The sequence below is a fragment of the Nyctereutes procyonoides genome, unplaced genomic scaffold (genome assembly GCF_905146905.1).
Source record: "Nyctereutes procyonoides isolate TBG_1078 unplaced genomic scaffold, NYPRO_anot_genome, whole genome shotgun sequence".
In the NCBI taxonomy this organism is placed as follows: domain Eukaryota; kingdom Metazoa; phylum Chordata; class Mammalia; order Carnivora; family Canidae; genus Nyctereutes; species Nyctereutes procyonoides.
Genome location: NW_026575151.1, coordinates 9,313,025 through 9,336,083, shown reverse-complemented (window position 1 = coordinate 9,336,083; position 23,059 = coordinate 9,313,025). Strand labels below are relative to the sequence as shown.

At 36.0% G+C, this 23,059-nt stretch overlaps 1 long non-coding RNA gene and 1 other non-coding gene across 2 annotated transcripts in view; both read right to left on the bottom strand.

The window, feature by feature from the left end:
* Positions 1-23,059, bottom strand: part of LOC129501844 (uncharacterized) — a 59,322-nt gene that overhangs the window by 23,991 nt on the left and 12,272 nt on the right. The window lies entirely within an intron of this gene.
* Positions 15,194-15,295, bottom strand: LOC129501909 (U6 spliceosomal RNA). The gene has a single exon (XR_008662849.1). It is a non-coding gene; the product is annotated as a U6 spliceosomal RNA (small nuclear RNA).

The following is a 23,059-nucleotide window of genomic DNA, read 5'->3' as shown; positions in this document are numbered from 1 at the left end:
CATTTATATGTTGGGGTTCCATGAGAGACTATGTAAGAGAGACATATTATAGTGGAGAAGAGGAAAATGGTGTCTTGGAATAAACTCGTCCCATTTTTTTTGTTCTTTTGGGCAATTAAATGACACAGAACTATCATTTTTTGGGTTCTCAATAAAGAATCCTTAGATATTTCTGGGATGACTCACTTTGAAGTTTGGTAATTTATTGTTTATTTGGGCACCTCACACTTTCCTCAACTATCCTGTTCAATACCATCCTCTCAGGTCATCATTATTGCCCCCACCTCTCATGTCCATAGCAGATATTACTAATTTATCATGGCATTCTTTGCCATTGAACCTAGAAAGAATCTCAGAGGTCTTATTAGTGTGGTACCCCAGGTAGCCAATACCAGATGACCAGCATTTTCATGTATGATGAAAGCTATTTGCTCCTCCTGGTGTACTGGGAGAAACTGAAGATACTGAATTAGAGGGTTCAGTTCTAGTATTAACTCCAATTACTGCATGATTCTGGACATTTAACCTCCCAGTGTCTCAATTTCATTACTTATATAATGGAAACAATAATTACTTTTACAATAATTACTTTTTCTAAGTTTTAGGATGGTTGTAAGGATAAATGAGATTGTATATGAATATCCTTGGAGAAAAATAAAAACCTCAGGAACACCAATACCGCTATAAGTTATAATGACCTAAGTGTGGAGAATTCCCTACCAATATTTAAGTCCAAATTTATTCCCATTTTTCACTTCTTTTTCATCTAAGGTCTCCTTTTTCCTTATCTATAAAATGTCAATATTAATACTTACAGAGTTACTATGAGGATTAAACAACAACAACAACAAAAAAAAAACATATGCAAAGGCCCTAACTTAGCTTTTGGTAGAATTCAGATTCTAAAGTGTCATTATTATCTTTCTTACTAGCCAGCTCTCTGGCCAGTGTCAGCAAAGTTATGGTTGAGTTGGCTCTGGTCCCTCAGTAAAAATTAGCATGTTCAAACCACATCAACATAAAAATCAGGAGGATCTAACAAAGAACATGGTGACTATAATTAACAATACTGTAATATAATAGTCAAAAGTTGCTAAGAGAGTAGATCTTACATGTTCTCACCACAAAAAGAAATGATAATTATGTAAGGTGATGGAGGTGTTAACAAACCCTTCTGCGTTATCATTTTACAATATATAAGTATATCAAATTATTGCTTTGTACACCTTGAACTTACACAATGCTATATATCAATTACATCTGAATTTAGCTGGGGAAAAATATAAAAAACAGGAAATAAAATCTGATGGAGGTTTGTGGTTCTCCTGATGGTGATGTATGGGACTGGTTATATAAGTTTGATAATTCATTCCAGAAAAACTAAATAAGATGAGAAAGAAAATGTATGTGTGAGAAATGTTGGGTGCTGAGAAATGTCAGATGAGATAAGCCAGTTGTAATCCAGAGGACTACAACTTTATGACAATGAAAACATGATAATTTTATCATCATCACCATGACTAGTATATATTGCAGGCTTACTAACTGGCAGGCATTACAATAATTGTTAAATATGTTACCTTATTTACTCTTGTTAGCAATCCTAAAACGGCTTGTGTTATACACAAGAAAATAGAGTCCTGGAGAAGTTAAATAATTTGAAAGCAATGAACTAGTAATGAATTCGGACATAAGCAACTCTCATTCAAAAAATTAATACAAAAGTCAAACCGTGGTTCGTGAATTCAATAAATTTCTGAATGAGAAGGAGAGGAAGATGGAAGAATGAGAAAAGCAGACCTTTAAAAGTAGAGTTGTCAGATAAAATATAGAAAGCCTAGTTAAATTTGAATTTCAGCTAAAAATAAATGTTTAGAATAAATATGTGCCAAATATTATTTACTTACATGTATATTTTGTGAAATACTTTAGAACAATAAGGTTAGTTAACACATCCTTTACTTCACATATTTACCTCTTTGTTGTTTTTATGGTGAGAATATTAAAGTTCTATTCTCGGGATCCCTGGGTGGCTCAGCAGTTTAGTGCCTGCCTTTGGCCCAGGGTGTGATCCTGGAGTCCTGGGATCGAGTCCCACATTGGATTCCCTGCATAGAGACTGCTTCTCCCTCTGCCTGTGTCTCTGCCTCTCTTTCTCTTTCTCTCTCTGTGTGTCTCTCATGAAAAATAAATAAAATCTTTAAAAACAATAACATTCGGGGCAGCCCGGGTGGTCCAGTGGTTTAGCGCCACCCTCAGCCGGGGATGTGATCCTGGAGACCTGGGATCGAGTCCCACATTGGATTCCCTGCATGGAGCCTGCTTCTCTCTCTGCCTGTGTCTCTGCCTCTCTCTCTCTCTCTGTATGTCTCTCATGAATAAATAAATTGTAAAAAGCCTTTAAAAATAAACAAATAAATAAACAAACAAACAAATAAATAAATAAATAAAATTCTACTCTCATAAAGACTTTCAAATATGCAATATAGTGTTGGGGTTTTTGTATATTTTTTTTATTGGAGTTTGATTTGCCAACATATAGTGTAACACCCAATGCTCCCATCAAGTGCCCCCTTCAGTGCCGGTCACCCAGTCACCCCCCCCCACTCACCTCCCTTTCCACTACCCCTTGTTCATTTCCCAGAGTTAGGAGTCTCTCATGTTCTGTCACCCTCTTTGGTATTTCCCACTCATTTTCTCTCCTTTCCCTTTAATCTCTTTCACTATTTTTTATATTCCCCGAATGAATGAAATTGGAGGGCATTATATAGTATTGTTATCTATTGTCACCATACTGTACACTAGATCTACAGAAATTATTCATCTTATAATTAAGTTTGTATTCTTTGACCAACATCACCTCATTTCCCCCACCACTCTGCCTCTAGAAACAATTCTGTTTCTATGAGTTTAATACTTTTAGTTTCCACACATCAATGAGATCATAAAACATTTGTCATTTCCTATCTGAATTAATTCACTTAACACAATGCCCTCAAGATCTATCCTTGTGGTTGCAAATGGCAGGATTTCCTTCTTTTTTTTTTAATGGATTGAATCAGAGTCCATTGTGTGTGTGTGTCTGTGTGTGTGTGTGTGTGTGTGTGTGTATAATCTCATATCTTTATATCTTTATTCATTCATCTGTCAACAAATACTTAGGTTATTTCCATGTCTTGGCTGTTGTAAATAATGCTACAATGAACATTGGGATGTGGATATCTCTTCATGATTGTGATTTCATTTCCTTCATATACATACTCACAAGTGAGGTTGCTGGATTGTATTATTCTATTCTATTTTTAGTTTCTTAAAAACCCTCCATAGTGCTTTCCTTAGTGGCTGCACCAATTTACATTCCCACCAATGATGCACCATTGTGCCCTTTTCTCCATATTTTCATCAGCATTTATCTCTTCTCTTGGCTCTGTTAGCCAATCTAATGGGTATGAGGCGATATTAGAGTTTTCACCTATGTTTTCTCCTAGGAGTTTTACAGTTTTAGGTCTTGCCTCTGAGTCCTTAATTTTGAGTTAACTTTGTGAATGGTATATAGTAAGGGCCCAATTTCACTCTTTTGGATGTGAATATCTGGTTTTCTCAGTACTGTTTATTGAAGAAACTATCCTTTCCCCATTGAATATCCTCCTTTATCAAATATTAGTTGACCATATATGTATGGGCTTATTTCTAGGCTCTCAATTCTGTTCAATTTGCTTATATGTCTGCTTTTGTACCAGTACCATATGGTTTTAATTATTATAGCTTTGTAAAGTAGCTTGAAATTAAAAAGTGTAATGCCTTCATCTTTGTTCTTTCTCAAGATTGCTTTGGCTGATTGCGGTTTTTTTGTGGTTCTACATGATATTTATGATTTTTTTTATTTCTGTGAAAAATTCATGGAATTTTCACAAGGATTGCATTGAATGTATAGATGGTATTGGGGAATACGGACATGTTAATATATTACTTCTTCTGATCCATAAACATGGAACGTCTTTTATTTGTTTGAGCCCTCTTCGATTTCTTTCATCAATGTCTTATTGGTTTTGGTGTATAGGTCTTTTCTGTCTTTAGTTAAATTTATTCCTAAGTATTTATTGTATTTAATACTATTGGGGCACTTTTTTGCTAAACTTTTAAAAATAAGAAACATTAAGGGAAAAGTAAGTGAAGGTTTCACTAAATAAGATATATATATATATATATATATATATATATATATATATATATATCTGGAATACACTATGAGAGGCAAAATTCTTAATCATATCTACTATAGGCTACTTGATCTCTTTATTTCAGAAAAAGAATGTTTGTTGAAAGTACAGTATTTTCCCTATAGAAATGGCTTTTTATCAATTTTAAAAAATTTCTTTTAGGTTATAGAGTCTCTGAAAATCTGATAGAAGATATAGACTATCTCTCCAGATAAAGCTTATACACATACCCAAATCCCTCTCCCAAAGCCAGCAGAGCTGGCTAAAAAACCCAGACTTCAAACTATTCAAAGATTTGAAGGAGACAGCAAAAGGGTGCCTGAGTGGCTAAGTTAAGCATCTCCCTTCAGTTCAAGTCATGACCCCAGGATCCTGGGATTGAGCCCCACACTAGGGCTTCTTCCTCTCCTCCATTCCCAACCCCTGCTCGTGCTTTCTCTTACTATTTCACTATTTTAAAAATAAATAAAAATAAGTAAAATATTTAAAAAAAAGACTGTATGACTTACTGTATAATGCGCCTTTAAGTCAGAATAACGTGTCTCATATAGTCAAAGACTAGTAATTGTTGAACAGCTGAATCTTGGGGTGGAAGAGACAATTCCATGGTATCAATAGTTTCACTGTGACTGATTTCAAGCTACCTGCATAGCAAGGCATCACTGAACACAGAGTTGGGAAGAAATGCACAGTAGCACACCACTATATAGTATTCCATTCATACATATACATGAACTATAAATGTCAAAGACCTCAAGTACATAAATAACAGTAAAACATAATGAAATATTTAGAGCATGATAAGTTTTAAATATTTATTACCTTTTTAGTATAATTTATATAACTGTAAATTTATATAATTTAATTTTTACTAATGGTCATGTTTAATAATAGCTCTCAAATTTCCTGAAAATTTCACAGGAAGCTCTCACAGGTTCAGCACAGCACTGGCTTGCCTCCTCAAGAAATCTATAAATAAGTCTCATGGTTGTCATAAAAATTGTACAGGTAATGCATGTACAATACTTAGAAGTTTCTGAATAAAACAAGTAATTATAAATGAAAATATTATTGTTATTGCTATTAATGAGTGACTTTACACATAAGAGCTATCCTTCTTATTTTAGTCAGTGACACAAGAGCAGTAATATTTTTCTGTAATTTTTGTGTTACTGTTCAGTAAATAGGGACAAAGGGATGAACTTTGTTCTTTCCAATATAAGTGATGTTGATAATAAATTCAATTTTCAAAGGTGCCTGCTATATGATAAATGAGTCCAACAATATCACATTATAAATGGAACTTGGTGATTTCAATACAATATACTTCATAAGTGGTATTATATTGGGTTAAACTTCCCATGCGATAGTATATGATTTTCTCTAAAGTATACTAAGGGTTCCCTTGGTCACTGAAGTTTTTAAATTTCTTCTTTTATCTATACTTTCTGCCAATTTTAGGTGCTTAGAGAATAACTGGATCTTAGTTCAAGTTTATATATCTTATTAAAACAATAATTTTTGCTTTTAAAAAAATCATTAAAAATACATTTTCTTATCTTGCTTTGTTTCCTTTTCTCTCCCTAAATGTGACAATATTAAAAGTAGTACTACAGTTGTTTATGCAAGCTACTTAACCATTGAGACACAAGAAGGGAACAGCAGCATCAGTGAATGTATTTCTTTTTTTAAGTTTCATAAATTGCCCCTTTGTTTCTATGATATGTCGATAGACTGCAGATACTGTGTGTTCCACTATTCACTTTCCTACAGCAGGACGAAACTGCTGGGACCCTTTCTAGAAGGTCATCATTTATGGAATAACCACAAATGTGATCAATCAAATCATTCCAATGGAGCAATAGCCGGTACGACCTCAACAGACTTTGGCTTTTGGAGCCAGATCGCTTTAGTGACAGACATAACCCTGGTGGGTCGGCAGCATCCTTCACTGCTCACTCTGCCATCTGCCACTGTGGAAACTTCATCATTAGAGGCAGAGTTGTTGCTGGACAAATTTGCAAATGGTTTTGAGGGCATTATTATTGCACAGAATGTTACCATCTGTAAGTAGGCAAATCTGAATTACAATGTATGTCTACCTAACTTTCTTTCTTTATGTATATCTTAATAGAAAATGTGCATGCATTAATCTCAAAATTGGAACATTTCAAAAAGAAACATTTCCTTTGTGTTATGGAACTATAGCTTTGCAAAGGACCTTGAGAGCTTAACTTCCTACTTTTAAACACTTGTGCATTTAAACTATCACAGATCAAAGATTATCTATGTTATTTTGTCTGTCCTTCTTCACAAAATATTTTTAATTATATAATTTAACTCACATTTTTATATTGCTTTATTATATTATTATCAAATATTCCCATTTACATATATGTGTATGTATATTTTTAAAAAATATTTCAACTATTCCTTTGAGATATCACAAGCTACCCTCTTGCAACTTTGAATGCCATGAAATAAATTATAAAGATGAGAAAGACAAATTAATAAAAACATTAAACCAGAAGTTTCAATTCATAAGCCAGGCTCTATTTTGTACATATGATATGTATAGAAATATATTATGTATATATACATATTTATATATATCATATATTTTAGGTCCTACTGCATAGGATTAGGATTAATATCATTGTAGTTATATAAGTATAATAAAATAGTATTTTATATTATGTTGTTATATTATTATTATACTTTTTTCATTGTCATTGTACAGAGAAGGTAACCAAGGAACAGAAAGGCACACTCATGCTCAGGATCATATAGTTTGCAAGCTATAGATTAGAAATTTTGAACTCAGCCAATCTAGGTCTATAATCTGTGTTATTATCCAATCTGAGTCTGAATGTCTAGAGTTTTAAAAGATATTCATAGATGATCTTTGGTAATTATGGAAGTGGAAGAAGGTATTCCATGAACACAGAAAGTAGAGAATGGCATTATAGAATTTTCAGTATCAAGTGTTAGTCTCAAATGTGCTGCCCAAATACACTCACTTTTCACTGTTGAATTTTAAAGACAGAGGGAAAATGTCAAATAAGAATCAAAGTAACTAATTTATTATAAATATAAGGTTAAGTTCCTAATACTTCCCCAGGATTTTTGCTTTGGAGAAAGACCTCAGTATTTTACTCTATCATATAATTGTTCTGGAGTTGTTATCCTGGTCATCAATTCTGAACAGTGAGATGCTTATCTATCTAGTCTCAAACAGAAGAATCTGAACAGAGAACAAGGATGTTAACCTGGCCTGCATGGACAGAGGCCAGGCACTGACAAATCAGGTGTGGAGCACAAGATTCTACTTTTAAGCCACAATAAACTTTCCCATTTGAAAACCTGGCCTAATGATTGTCTCATTCTCTGACAAATCACATGATCCCCTCTCTCTTGTGTGGAAAAAAGCTAGTAAAAAAAGCATGGAGAGAGGATAGAGGCTTAGATGGATATTTCCTCATGTGAAGAATAATGGAAAACCATGAGCAGACATTCAAAAACTACCTCTTCAATTCTCACTATAGTCTATCTTTGATATTAGAAAACATCTTAGCAAATTAAATGTTTGGAGATATCCTGTAGTAAAGGTAGATTAATAGAACTAGTGTATGAGTAACAGTAAAATTATATTAAACATGGTAAAATACTGTCAACTCCAAATTATCTGTGTCATTAAATCCTTCTGCTCATCAAAAGCTTTGAAACAGGGTATGGAAACATTTTGACAGTGAGGAAAAAAGGAACGAGTAACACTAATTTTTTTTTCCATTCATCTTATAACAAAACCAAATAGCTTTGCTTAAAAATTTATGTTCATGGGGAAGATGCAGAGTGGAATGACGTTAGGTACACCTGGTCCCACAAATACCACTACATAATATTCACATCAGTGTAGATAACCCAGAAAATTACCTGAAGACTGGCAGAGCTCCATAGCTAAATGAAAGAAGAGGCCACATTGAAGAGGTTAGGATGGGCCAAAAGACAGGAAGTAAAGAGACTCATGGGATTGTCCATGAGAGGAAAGGATTTTGCAGACACAAAGATGGGAGAGAAGCAGAACCCCAAAATAGAGAGCCTACATGGGGAAGACAAATCCCTGTAACATTTGGCTTTGAAGACAAAGGTGCCAAATTTCATGAGTTCTTACAACTTGTAGGACTTAAACCCTGGAATTTAAAAAAAAAAAATCAGTAGGCTTGGCTCTGGGAGAGTCAGGAAGACTAGAGGAAACCGATTCCCCACCTTAAAAGAGATAGCACAACTAATGATCCACAGAGAAGCAGCAGTTTGAAAAATGCTAGGGCATACAGGAGGAGGAGTTATTTGCTAATCTCAAATCAGGGGGATCCCTGGGTGGCGCAGCGGTTTGGCGCCTACCTTTGGCCCAGGGCGTGATCCTCGAGACCCGGGATCGAATCCCACGTCGGGATCCCGGTGCATGGAGCCTGCTTCTCCCTCTGCCTGTGTCTCTGCCCCTCTCTCTCTCTCTCTCTGTGACTATCATAAATAAATAAAAATTAAAAAAATCTTTAAAAAAATCTCAAATCAGGTCTCAGAGGGATAGAAATCACTAGGGGACTCCTCTAGGAACAAAGGAACTAAGAGGCACTATTTCCTTCCCCACCCCACCTCCAGTGTAAACACATGGCCACCTGGGAGACATGCTATTTAATTTATTAGCACTGCATCCTGTACCCCCTGCGTTATGTTCTTTCCAATTCACTCCGTTGGACAGCCCGCTTCAGTCCTGGCACTGCAGGGGCCCTCTCACAGAGGACCCAGGGCACTCAAAGCTTCCTAGCAGCTGTGCTCCCTACACACTGCTTCCCAGTGCTATGCTTCAGTGGATCTGCCCTCTCCAATACTCTCCTGGGGCTCATGCAGGCCTATGTCACAGCCCTAGCAGTGTGTAAGCAGACACTGCAGTAGCCAGTGCCACTCTGAAGTGACTTCTGCTTCAGAAAAAAAGAAAGATAACCACACACACCACTCAGATGTAGGTCCCAGAAGTGTATTAGAAGCAGACAAGTGGTCTGACTGCAGACTCCATCCACCAAAGAAAGCTTCTAAGGGGACAATAGGAGGAAAATGTCTGGCAGTGTAGTGCTACTACATCTCTGGCAAACACCTGGTCTGACACAACTCAAGCTCAAAGAGAGTCCCCAGACTGGCCCATTGACACCACAGGAGCCAATTACTGCCCACAACAGGCAAAACATCATTGTAGATGATTGGATTGAAGAAAAAAGTGGCTCAGCTACAACAGCAGGGTATTTGCAATACACATAGAGACACCCCTGAAGTTACACGTTTGGTGTGAACAGGGGATGCTACACACCAGGGCACTAAGGAGCTCTTCTTCATAAGGCCACTACTTTCCAGTGCAGGAGACATAGCTCTAGCTCCTAACACAGAGAAAGACATAGAGGGTTAGACAAAACAAGGAGACAGAGGAATGTGTCCCAAATGAAAGAATAAGACAAAACCATGGCCAGAGACAAAATCAAAACAGATATAAGCAATATATCTGATAAAGAATGTAAAGTAAGGATCATTAAGATACTCACTGGACTTGAAAAGAGTGGAGGACATTAGTGAGACCCTTGACAATGAGATATAAAAAAACCAATCAGAGATGAAGAACACAATAAATGAAATTAAAAATATACTACATGGAATAAATAATAGACTAGATGAAGCAGAAGAATGAATCAGTCATCTAGAGGACAGAGTAATGGAGAGTAATCAAGCTGAGCAAATGAAAGAAAAAAATTATGCAAAAGAATAGACTTAGAGAACTCAGTGACACCATCAAGCATCATAACATTCATACTATAGACATCTCAGAAGAAGACGAGAAAGAAAAGGAGGCAGAAAATGTATTTGAAGAAATAATAGCTGAAAAGTTCCTGAATCTGGGGAAGGAAACAGAAATCCAGACCAGGAAGCAGATCTCCCAAGAAAATCAACCCAAAGAGGACCACACAAAGACACATAGTAATTAAACTGACAAAAAAGTAATGATAAAGAAAGAATTTTAAAAGCAATAAAAGAAAGCAGTTACATATAAGGGAAACCTCATAATGCTATCAGCTGATTTTTCAGCAGAAACTTTGCAGGCCAGAACAGAATGATATGATATAGTTCTAAAAGGACAAATATGCAGCCAGGAATACTTTATCCAGCAAAGCTATCATTCAGAATAGGAGAAATAAAGGGTTTCTCAGAAAATCAAAAGTTAAAGCAATTTATGACCATAAATCAGCCATTTAACAAGACATGTTAAACATCCAACCAAACTTTTTGCTTTTTTTTTAAATTTTTTATTTATTTATGATAGTCACAGAGAGAGAGAGAGAGAGAGAGAGAGAGAGAGAGGCAGAGACACAGGCAGAGGGAGAAGCAGGCTCCATGCACTGGGAGCCTGACGTGGGATTCGATCCCGGGTCTCCAGGATCGCGCCCTGGGCCAAAGGCAGGCGCCAAACCGCTGCACTACCCAGGGATCCCCCAACCAAACTTTTAACAAGAAATGTTAAAAGGGACTCTGAATAGAAAGATCATAAACAAGAGTAAAGAAGGTATAAAACACAGAAGCAGTAAAAATAAGTACATCTGTAAAAATCAGTCAAGGGACTCACAAAATAAAAGGATGTAAAGCATATCACCACCAACTTAAAATGTGGGGAGGAGAGGAGTAAAGAATGGGTTCAAAATTAAGTGACCATCAACTTAATATAGACTGCTATATGCAGAAGATGTTATATACAAAGCTAATGGTAACCACAAATCTAAAACCAGTAATAGATATGAAAAAAAAAAAACCAGAAAAAGGAAACCAAGTGTATCATTAAAGAAAGGCAACTAACAATGAAAGAAGAGAACAAGAGAAGAAAGAAACAAAGAAAAACTATAAAAATGACCATTAAATGAGTAACAAAATGTTAATACATTTAACATACTTATCAATAATTACCTGTGAACTAACTAAACACTCCAATCAAAGACACAGGGTGACAGAATGGATGAAAAAGAAAGACCCATCTATATGCTGCCTACAATAGGCTTATTTCAGACCTAAAGACATATGTAGATTGAGTCAAGAGTTGAAGGAACATTTATCATGCAAATGGATGTCAAAAGAAAGTCAGGGTAGCAATACTTATACCAGACAAAACAGACTTTAAGACAAAAACTATAACAAGAGACAAAGAAGAGCACCATATAATCATCAAGGAAACAATTCAACAAGAAGTATAACAATTGGGCAGCCCCGGTGGTGCAGCAGTTTAGACCACCTGCAGCCCAGGGCATGATCCTGAAGACCCAGGATCGAGTCCGACATCAGGCTCCCTGCATGGTGCCTGCTTCTCCCTCTGCCTGTGTCTCTGCCTCTCTCTCTCTCTAGCTGTGTCTCTATGAATAAATAAATAAAATCTTAAAAAAAAGAAGTATAACAATTATAAATATGCACCCACCACAGGAGCACCCAAATATTTAAAGCAGTTAATAACAAACATAGAAAGTATTAAATAGTAATACAATAATAGTAGGGGACTTTAACACCCAACTTACATCAGTGGATATATTATCTAAATAGTGGCTTCTAATGGCACCTTGGACCAGATGGATTTAACAGATATATTCAGAACATTCCATCCTAAGATAGTGGAATACACATTCTTTTCAAATGCATAGGAAACATTCTCCAGAATAAATCATGCATTAGACCACAAAACAAATCTCAACAAACTCAAAAAGATCAAAGTAATTCTATACATCTTTTCTGACCATGGCATTATAAAACTAGAATCAATCACAAGAAAAAAACTGGAAAGAACACAAATATAAGGAGCTTAAATTGCATGCTGCTAAACAATGAATGGGCCAACCAAGAAATCAAAGAGGAAATTAAAAAAATACATGGAGACAAATGAAAAGAAAACACAATCGTCCAAAATCTTTGGGATGCAGTAAAAGTTGTTCTAAGTGGGAAGGTTATAGCAATACAGGCTTACCTCAAGAAGCAAGAAAGCAAGAAAAATCTAAAAAAACAAAAAAAAAAAACAAAAAAACAAAAAACATGTAATTTATATCTACTGGAGCTAGAGAAAGAAGAACAAATAAATAAGACCCAAATCTAGTAGAAGATTATAACATAAATACATGAATTAGAAACTAATATAACAATCAATGAAACCAGTAGCTGGTTCATCAGAAAGATCAACAAAATTGATAAACCTTTAACCAGAGTCATAAAAGAGTGAGAGAGACAGAGAGAGAGAGAATTCAAATAAACAAAATCAGAAATGAAAGAGAAGAAATAACAACCAACACTACAGAAATACAAAGAATTATGAGAATATTATGAAAAATTATATACCAACAAATTGGACAACCTAGAAGAAATGGATGAATTCTTAAAACATATAACTTTCCAAAATTGAATCAGGAAGAAATAGAAAATTTGAGCAGATTGATTACTAGCAATGAAATTGAATCAAAACCATAAAATTCCCAACAAACATAAAAGTCCAAGACTAGATGTCTTCCCAGGTGAATCCTAACAAATATTTAAAGAAAAATTAACACTGGGGTACCTGGGGGGCTCAGTTGGCTAAGAATTTGACTCTTGATTTCATTCAGGTCATAATCTTGGGATCATAAGATTGAGCCCTGTGAAGAGTCTGCTTGGGATTCTGTCTCTCCCTCTTCCTCTGTTCCTTATCCTACTCACAGTCTCTTTAAATAAGTAAGTAAATAAATAAATAAATAAATAAATAAATAAATAAATAATCTTTTAAAAATTTTTTAAAAGATAAAAAAGAGTTAATACTTATTCTTCTCAAACTATTCCCAAAAAATAGAAAAAGACAGAAAACTTTCAAATTCATTATACAAGGTATGCATTACCCTAATTCCAAAACCAAATAAGAACACTATAAAAGAAACAAAACAAAACAAAACAAAAACCAAAACTATAGGCCAATACCTCTGATGAACATAGATGCAAAAATCCTCAACAAAAATAATAGCAAACCAAATCCAACAGAACATTAAGAAAATCATTCACCACAATTAAGTGGGGTTTATTCTCTGGATTCAAGGTGGTTCAATATTCACAAACCAATCACTGTGATACATCACATCAATAAGGGAAAGGATAAAAAAAAGATCATTTCAGTATATGCAGAAAAAGCATTTGACAAAGTATAACATCCATTCATGATAAAAGTCCTCAACAAAGTAGGTTAGAGAGTACATACCTCAACATGATCAAGGCAATATATGAAAAACCCACAGCTGATATCATACTCAAAAGTGAAAGAGTTTCCCCCTTCAGCTTGGGAATAAGGCAAGGATAATCCACTCTTACCATTTTTATTCAACAAAGTATTGGAAGACCTAGCCACAGCAATCAGACAAAAAAAAAAAGGAGTAGGATTTTCATTAATTGTATATAGCATGACACTCTACACAGAAAACCCTAAAGACTCCACCAAAATACTATTAGAGGTGTTAAATTAAGTCATAACTTTGCAGGATACAAAGCCAATGTACAGAAATCCATTGCATTTTTATACACTAACACAGAAACAACAGAAAGAGAAATTAAGAAAGTAAATCCATTTATAATTGCACCAAAAATAATAAAATACCTAGGAATGAACTTAACCAAGGAGATGAAAAACCTTTACTCTGAAAACTATCAAAGATTGATGAAAAAAATTGAAGATGACACAAACAAAAATGGAGAGATATTCCATATTCCTGGATTGATAGAAAAAAAGATTGTTAAAACGTACATATTACTGAAAGCAATCTACAGATTTAATGCAATCCTTATCAAAATATCAATAGCATTTTTCACAGAACTAGAATAAATAATCCTAAAATTAATATGGCATCACAAGGACCCCAAATAGCCAAAATAATCTTGAAAAAGAAAAACAATCTGGAGGTATCACAATCCCAGATTTCAAGTTACATGACAAAGCTGTAGTAACCAAAACAGTATGGTACTGGCACAAAAATAGACACATAGACAAACGGAACAGGACAGAAAGCCTAGAAACAAACCCACAATTATATGGTCAACTAATACTCAACAGGAGAGGCAGGAATATGTGATGGGGAAAAGAGAGTCTCTTCAACAAGTGGTGCTGGGGAAATTGGGCAGCTACATGCAAAAGAATGAAACAGGACTACTTTCTTAGACCACACACACACACACACACACAAAACTAACTCAAAATGAATTAAAAACCTAAATGTGAGACCTGAAACCATAAAAATTCTAGAAGAGAGTACAAAGCAGTAATTTCTGTAACATTGGCTGTAGCAACATTTTTTAGGCATGTTTCCTGATGCAAGGGAAATAAAAGCAAAGATAAACTACAAGGACTACACCAAAATAAAAAGCTTCTGCACAACAAAGGAAACAATCAACAAAACTAAAAGCCTACTAAATGAGAGAAGATATTTGTAAATAACATATCTTATAAAAGGTTAGTACCCAAAACATATAAAGAACTTAAGTGATTCAAACCCCCCAAATAATCCATTTAAAAATGCACGAAAGACAAATTAAATCTTTAAAAGCAGGGAGGGGGGAGCACCTGGGTATCTCAGTCAGTTAAGCATCTACCTTTGGCTCAGGCTGTGATCCCAGAGTCCCAGGATGGAGCCCTACATCGGCTCTCTGCTCAGCAGAGAGTCTACTTCTCCCTCCCCCTATTCGTGCTCTCTTTCTCTCTTTCAAATAAATAAATAGAATCTTTAAAAAATAGTTTTTCCTAGCAGTTTGATTTTTATTCACCAGATTCATGATAATTTGTCCACTGATTATGACTTTACTAATCAAGCTCTTAATAATTAGAGAGATAAAAAAAGAGAATGTAGAAATCTTTTAGCATGTGGAACATTGCTACAATACTTTCTCCTCACAAAATATTATTTTAATATTTCATGAGTTTGCATGTTATTCTTGTGCAGGGGCTAATATTCTCTCTATTGTTCCAACTTTAGTATATGTACTGCCAAAGTGAGCACAGAAAACATTATTTTAAAAGTAAATAGTGGTTCTGGTAGATTAAATTAAAATTTAGAGCAGAAATATAATGGATCAGATCAATGTTTAATGTTTCAGAAATAACTGGCAGTGATCTGAAGGATCTATTGCAAATAGGAGACCAGATAGGTAATATTTTAATGACTTGAACTCAGCAGCAGAGAGTGGGTGACAATTATCTGAATTTGAGAGATGTTCCAGAAATGGAGATGGAGGCTGGAAAAGAGGAAATGTTAAACAGAAAATCAAAACATAATCCCAAGTGAATAGCTGCAGTGAACACTATCTACTAACCCTCTCTCTTACCCCAGTGCTCCCTCCAAAGGATCTAGTAAGCCAGTAGTAGAAACATGTTCGGCAGTTTTTATTTATACCATTTTCCTCCTGGGTGATATAAAATCCTTCTCTCACGTCTCTGCTGCTAAGTAAAATCGCTCTGGTTCTACAAGGCTTGACTCAAGTGTTGTGTACCTCACCTCTCAGGCAATATCAATTACTTCTTTTGCTATGTCTCTGGAAAATTTAGTTCATGACTTTATTATAACCCTCCTAACATAATTATTTTCAATGGCAGGCTTCAGTCTATTCCACTAGAATAGAAGTGCTTACAGGCTTAATTTTCTTTGTTGTGGAAATGAAAGTCTCCTTATGTAAACTGCTATGTGTTATGTAGCATTAACTAGTCAAGACATATTTACCTACTCTTGTCATTCACTGTGCTCAGTTGCTGGTGGTGCAATAGTAAGTCAGACCATTATGGTCCCTCTAAACCTAACACCTAATAGATGACACAGAGATTCAAAGAAACTAATAAAACATGGTGTCATAAGCTTAATAATTATGATGATGATCGTGATTGTTATGTTAGTTAATAGTAACTGAGTGCTTTTTTTAGATTTATTTATTTATTTATTTATTTATTTGAGACACACAGAGAGAGGCAGAGACATAGGCAGAGGGAGAAGCAGGCTCCCTGCAGGGAGCCCGATGAGGGACTCCATCCCAGCCACTGAGGCACCCAGATGCTCCTACTGAGTGCTTTTATGAGCCAAGGATGATACAAGCACTGTACATGTATTATCAACGCCAACCCTCACAACATCTCTGTGACAGTTGAGGCAAGAGTTCTTTTATAGAGGTCAAGAGAACACGTATGTGTTCTAAGACTTCGAGAGTCAGCGAAACCTTCCTTAACAGAGAGACTTCTAAATTGAGACCTGAAAGAATGACTGGATATTCAGGTAAGAGAGAGAAGGAATGAAAGAGAAAGAGTCTGAGAGAGAGAGAGGGAAAGAATGTGTGTGTGTGTGTGTGTGTGTGTGTGTGTGTGTTCCAGGTACAGTTAGAGACAGGAGAAGTGTTTCTAACAGGAAGTAAAATCCAAAGTCTAATCGGTATATATATATTTAGTGTATGGATAATAGACTTTCTACTTCCAAAGTCAGAGTAAATCATGGAGCTTAATTCCTTTGGAAACAGTCACAAGAACTAAAAACTGGACCGGATCCATTGTCCTCATTTTACAGATAGAAGCACTGAATACTACTAGTTCAAGGAAATGAGTTCCCAGTGCCATGCAGAGTCATTGGCAGGAATCAGGCTCTGGGGCCAGTCTCTTTCCAGGGCACCCTTCTGGGACCTCTATGGATTGTCACACGGTTTCCACTTCAGCCAGCTAGCAATAAATGTATGCAGACAAAAACATGTTTTATAATTCCCAACTACCACATTCCAGCTCACATTCTTCCCTTGATTATTATTTAATAAGAAAAATATAAATTATAGAATATAATAGTACATATCTGTACTTAATCTCTAAACAGATGTGGTCTAGAAATGATTCCTTTCAATCTTCCCTTCAACACATCAGTTCCATCCTGAAAATGCATCATGACTTTTCATCTTGTAGGCTCTATTTCTATCTTAATCATATCTCTGATGGACAGTCTTAGTTTACTCCTATTTGGAAGTGGTTTACATCAGTTGTAAGAGTATGGCCTTTGGGGGCCGGCAGACTGGCATCCTGGTTCTGCATCTGCCACTTACCAGCTGTGTGACCTTGGGCCAGGCACATAACATGTCTGCATTACTACCTCACCTCATAGAGTCTTTGTGGGAATTAAGAGACCACATGCGTGTAAAGTACAATGCATAGTGCTTGATAAATGGTTAATTGTGAAAATTTTTGACTTGTGAGATGTATTTTTAACACCAAATTATAGAATAATAGCTGCTTTGACTATTACACCTTTACTTATAGGGTCTATAGACTGATAACATTCTTACTTGCCAAAATGAAATACTCATTTAGCTCCCACCGCTGGACAGTAGACTTTGCAAGATCAAGAACTATGAATTTCCTTTAGATTCTGGCATCTAGTACTATGATAATCACATGGTGAACACTCATATATATTGGTTAAGTTACCTATTTGGTGTCTGAGCCAAAGTTAAACTCAGGCTTCCTGAGTGTGTGTGTGTGTGTGTGTGTGTGTGTTTGTGTTTAACTACACCAAAAATTAAGGTAAAATAAAATTTTCTGATTCATTTTGTAAAAGCATATTCTGGGGGAAATTTGGTCTTAGAAATCTCAAGTTATTCTATGATGTTCCAATATGATGCCTTTTATTCTGCCTGAACCCCAGTGGTACAAATTCACATGAATATTAATAGCTGAGAAGGGAGTGAGGACTTCAGCTGAGTAGTTAGGAAGTGAGGCAGTGCTTAGTGTAAATACCCTGCTGGGTGGTGGATATACGGCATGGCTCAGTCACTGTGTTTATGCATTTTAAATTGCTTTCTTTACAACTCCAGTCCAGAGAAAATATAATCTCCGAGCCAAACTGGATAAGGGCATTCAAACCCACTAAAGTAAAATTGAGAAATCTCAAATAGGCACCATACCCCTTGAACTTGGCCACAGCTACTTATGTAGAAATAAATCCACAAAATGAGCTCCTTCAACATACTATACTTACCCAAACCATAACCTTATAAAGAGAGTATGAACAAATGTTATTTCCAAACCCACTTAAATCACTTCAGCTGTGGAGTTCCTGGCCCTAATTTTAGTAGCAGCATTAACAGTTGAGGGACATAATACTGTGGCTTGCAGATGTAAAATATCATAGAACCTGAGCAGTTTCTCCTGATGGGATGACATCAGATTCTCCCAATAACTGAATGCATGCTTTCTGGATTCATCTACTTTTTTTTTTTTTTTTTTACAAGCCAGCCATCACTGTATGTCAAAAAAAAGTGAGCAATGATTTTCCTTCCCCCTTTTTCTCTTGGGTCAATAATAAATATACATGGAACACATTATGGTTGGATGTACAAAATTATCCTTTAAGTTAACATTTATGAAGCAATTTGTTAGGAGACTAGCGGTGATGTGGGGTACCTTAGTGGCTCAGTCAGTTGAGCTGCTGGTTCTTGATTTTTGACTCAGATCATAATCTCAGGGTCCTAGGATGGACCCTGCATCTGGCTCCACACTCAGCGGGAAGTCTGCTTTGAGGCTTCTTTCTCTCCCTCTCCTGCTGCCCCTGCCCCTGCTCTCTCTCTCTCTCTAAAATAAATAAATAAATCTTAAAAGAAATAGCAGTGACGTGATGGTTTTCAGACAATATATTGTGTTAACTGCTTGAAAATACATAAAATTTAGGAGCTGCAGTTTCCATTCCTAAGTAGAAGAGGTATATTCTGATGTTTTGGCATGCTTAAATATTCAGTCACCCCCTGCCCTGTCTGTGGGAAATATGCTAAGAGCTTTTTGTTACTGCTTGTGAACTTCCTGGGCAAGTGAAACCCAGAATTCCATAGCCCTGATGCCAGTGTGTCTCGCTGCATTTGATGGATGCAAATAACCTTGTCTTTAATATTTTGATTGATCTGGAAGGTATTGCAAGGGATTTTTTGTCACAAGAGAATCCTACGGAAGCAAATCCTACTCTATACTTCATTCAGTTTACTCTCACTAATGCCTGATGACTTTGATATAGAAATGTCTCCTGAGTTTTCATATTCCACAATAACAGTACATATTTTAGGTTGGCCACTATCCAACAAATCAAAGTGAGCCTTTAAAAATAACATGTCTCAGGGGGTCCCTGGGTGGCTCAGCGGTTTGGCGCCTGCCTTTGGCCCAGGGCGCGATCCTGGAGACCCGGAATCGAGTCCCACGTCAGGCTCCCGGCGTGGAGCCTGCTTCTTCCTCTGCCTGTGTCTCTGCCTCTCTCTCTCTCTCTCTCATAAATAAATCAATAAATCTTAAAAAAAATAACATGTCTCCGTGTATCTCATTTTTCAGCAAACAAAACAAAAACTAAGTGAAAATAATAAATCTCTTCTGTAAAAATGTTAAAAGTCCTTAACACTAGGAAAACATATTTTCAAGAAAAGGACAACCAAAGGTCTGGTATGGCACAAGGAATAAAACTGCAAGTTAAGAAATGGAAACAAATTTTTCTTCCATCTACAAAACAAAGAAAGAAAAATCATAATCTGTGGCATGTGGTAAGGTATCCCTGTTGTGAGGTTCATGAAGCTTATGAGGTTCATGACTCAAAGTAGACAGCTTACTAAGGCACAAGAAATTATTTAGTTTTACTGGATGAGCCTTCTGGATATGTTTAAATGTATACAGTGAGCAAATATTTTAAAATATTTATATTAAACTTGGAATGTTTGACAGAATTGAAATTTGTAAGTTTTACATGGGGTCCTAGTCACCGCAAAGATTTTCCTCTCCTTTTTTTTTAAGGTTTTATTTATTTATTCATGAGAGACACAGAAGAAGCAGAGACATAGGCAGAAGGAGAAGCCGGCTCTGCAGAGAGCTTGATGCAGGACATGATCCCAGGACTCTGGGATCATAACCTAAGCTGAAGGCAGACGCTCAACCACTGAGCCACCCAGGTGTCCCTCCTCTCCTGTTCTGTTTTGTGCCCATATTTCAGATTTATTTTTCTTTCTGGAGGGATGAGCTACTAAAGGAAGGGAGGGTAAAAAAATTAATTGGGACTGTGCACAAAATTTCCCTAAATATATACAAGATGTGGCCTTTGTTGTTGCATCTGTCAGATGGTGAACTTCTTGGCCACATAATCATGTTCATAGTCTCATTTTATGATAATTTTATGGTACCATTGTGTGCCAGGTATTTGCCCTTTATAGATATAGATACACTTCTCAATCAAACAACTGAGGTGAATAAATATGTACAAGTTGCTATAATGCTAGAAATCTACTCTGGCAACCCATCTCGTGTTTGGACTGCTTTTAGGTTGGTCTCCATTTGGGGATTAATACACTGAGCCAGGACACAGGCATAAACATTAACCCTGGCACTGCAACCTTGTTGGCTTGTACTGTGCTAGAATTTATGAGGTCTCTCATAGAATTAAGACTCCAGTAGTGATTTAAACCAAATTAATCACATTGGCCATATTGGTTCGGTTCAACTATGGGATGTCTTAATTTGGTCAGAGGTGCATTAACCAGCAATTAAAATAAATACAAGAATATTTATTGTTCTTTCACTAACAGGCAAAACTGCTAAGTAGAATGTAATTTAATTGTTGAATTATTCTGTTTTTATCAACCCTTCAATATTTAAAATATGTCTTGTATTAAGGATGCCAGAGCCTATTTAGAAATATTTTTTAAAGATTTTATTTATTCATGAGAGACAGAGAGAGAGAGAGAGAAAGTGAGAGAGGCAGAGACACAAGCAGAGGGAGAAGCAGGCTCCATGCAGGGAGCCCGATGTGGGACTGGATCCCAGGCCTCCAGGATCACACCCTGGGCTGGAGGCGGCGCTAAACAGCTGAGCCACCCAGGCTGCCCAGATCCTATTTAGAAATATAAACGGACAGTCCCTGATTTATGAGTGTTCAACTTATAATTTTTTTGACTCTATAGTGGTATGAAAGCAACATGCCTTCAGTTAGAAACCGTACTTCAAATTTTGAGTTTTGACCTCTTCTTGGGCTAGCAAGATGCAGTGCAATGCTCTCATGATGCTGGGCAGCAGCAGCCACAGCTCCCAGTCAGCCACAAGATCGTAAGGTTAAGAACTGATGTACTTTCAAGCATTCTGTGCCCACACAACAATTCTGCTTTTAACTTTCAGTACAGCATTCAATAAATTACATATGTATTCAATACTTTATTATGCAATAAACTTTGTGTTAGATAATTTTATCTAGTTGTAGGCTAATGTAAGTGTTCTGAGCACATTTAAAGTAGGCACAGCTAAGGTATGATGTTCCATAGATTAAACATACTAAATGAATTTTTGTCTTATGTTAGTTTCAATTTCTGATAAGCTTATCTGACTGTAACCGCATTGTAAATCAAGGAAGATCTGTAGGTAATGTAAAGCAGTTTATATTTATAAAATTATTGATATTTTTAAAGTACTAACTTCCTTTTCAATAACTATTGTATTTCAAATTACTTCATCTTAAAATAAAACCCACAAATAGCAATAATTCTGTAAGCTAAATTTTCCCTTTTCTTTTGTATTCCTCTTAACATCCAGCATAGAGATTGATCAATATTTATAGAAGAAAGAAGACCATAGGGCTGTTGGATTAAAACTAATGTAGATTTTCGGTTCTATATCTATCAACTATTGCCACCATAATGCTGTGTAACAAACTGGTCCAAAACACAGTGGCTTAAAACAATAACTATTTATACCTATTCTCCAGTAAGTTCTTCTCTGAGCTCATCTCAATATTGTAGGACCTTATCAAATGCAGCTAGTAACAATCAGCACATTTTCAACTTTTGCCTCAAAATTTATTTCCTCCAATATTGGAAATTCCATAGGCACTTCTTCTCTTTCTTAAAGATTCTCACAGTTTTAACACATGTTATCGCTATGTAGGATTTTCCCAGGCTTTCCTCAAAGTCTCTTTATTCTCCACCATCCAATCCCAAAACTGATACACATATTTCAAATATGTGTTATGGCAGCACCTCATACTTAGCTACAAACTTCTGCATTAGTCAATATTGCCACAAAACACCACTTAGAAAATCACTTCACAATCCAGTGGCTTAGAAATAGTAATCATTTATTCTCTTTTGCATGTTAATAGGTCAGCTAGGACTTGACTGACTAAGCTGGGCTCAGCTGGCTTTGGCTGCAAGCGATGGGTTGGATCTGAGTCTACTTTAGTCTTCAGTGAAGAGTAGGCTCAGGTCTCCTCCAAGTGTGATAATTTGGGGGTCCAGGTTACAGTTGTAATTAGGTATCCCAGGGGAGCTTTTCTCCTGGTAACTGCAGAATTGCAGGATGCATGGCCAAGCGCAAGTACATCTCAGTCTTCTGCTCTGTCACATATGTTAACATTTGTTTGACTGAAGCAAGTCACATGGCTGAGGGGTAGGGAAGTACACTTTATTTTGAAGTGTAGGTGTAATTATTATTAGAAGGAATTAAACAATTTTCATCAATAATTCAATCTACCATAGATTCCTCTGTTGAAATTTCACTGAAATAATCCAAGTAATGATTATTCTACCAATGACTATTGAAAGTAATACCTAAGCTTTTTCAATTCCACATTCAGCATTCTTACTATATTTCCTAAAATACCATGCCAACAGTAGGTAACATTAAGCCAGTTTAATAATCTTATAATAAGCCTGATCATATAGTTTAAAAGATTATTAAAACAAATGAAGCAACATTTATGCATTTTATAAAGCTTAACAATTTCCTTAGGAAT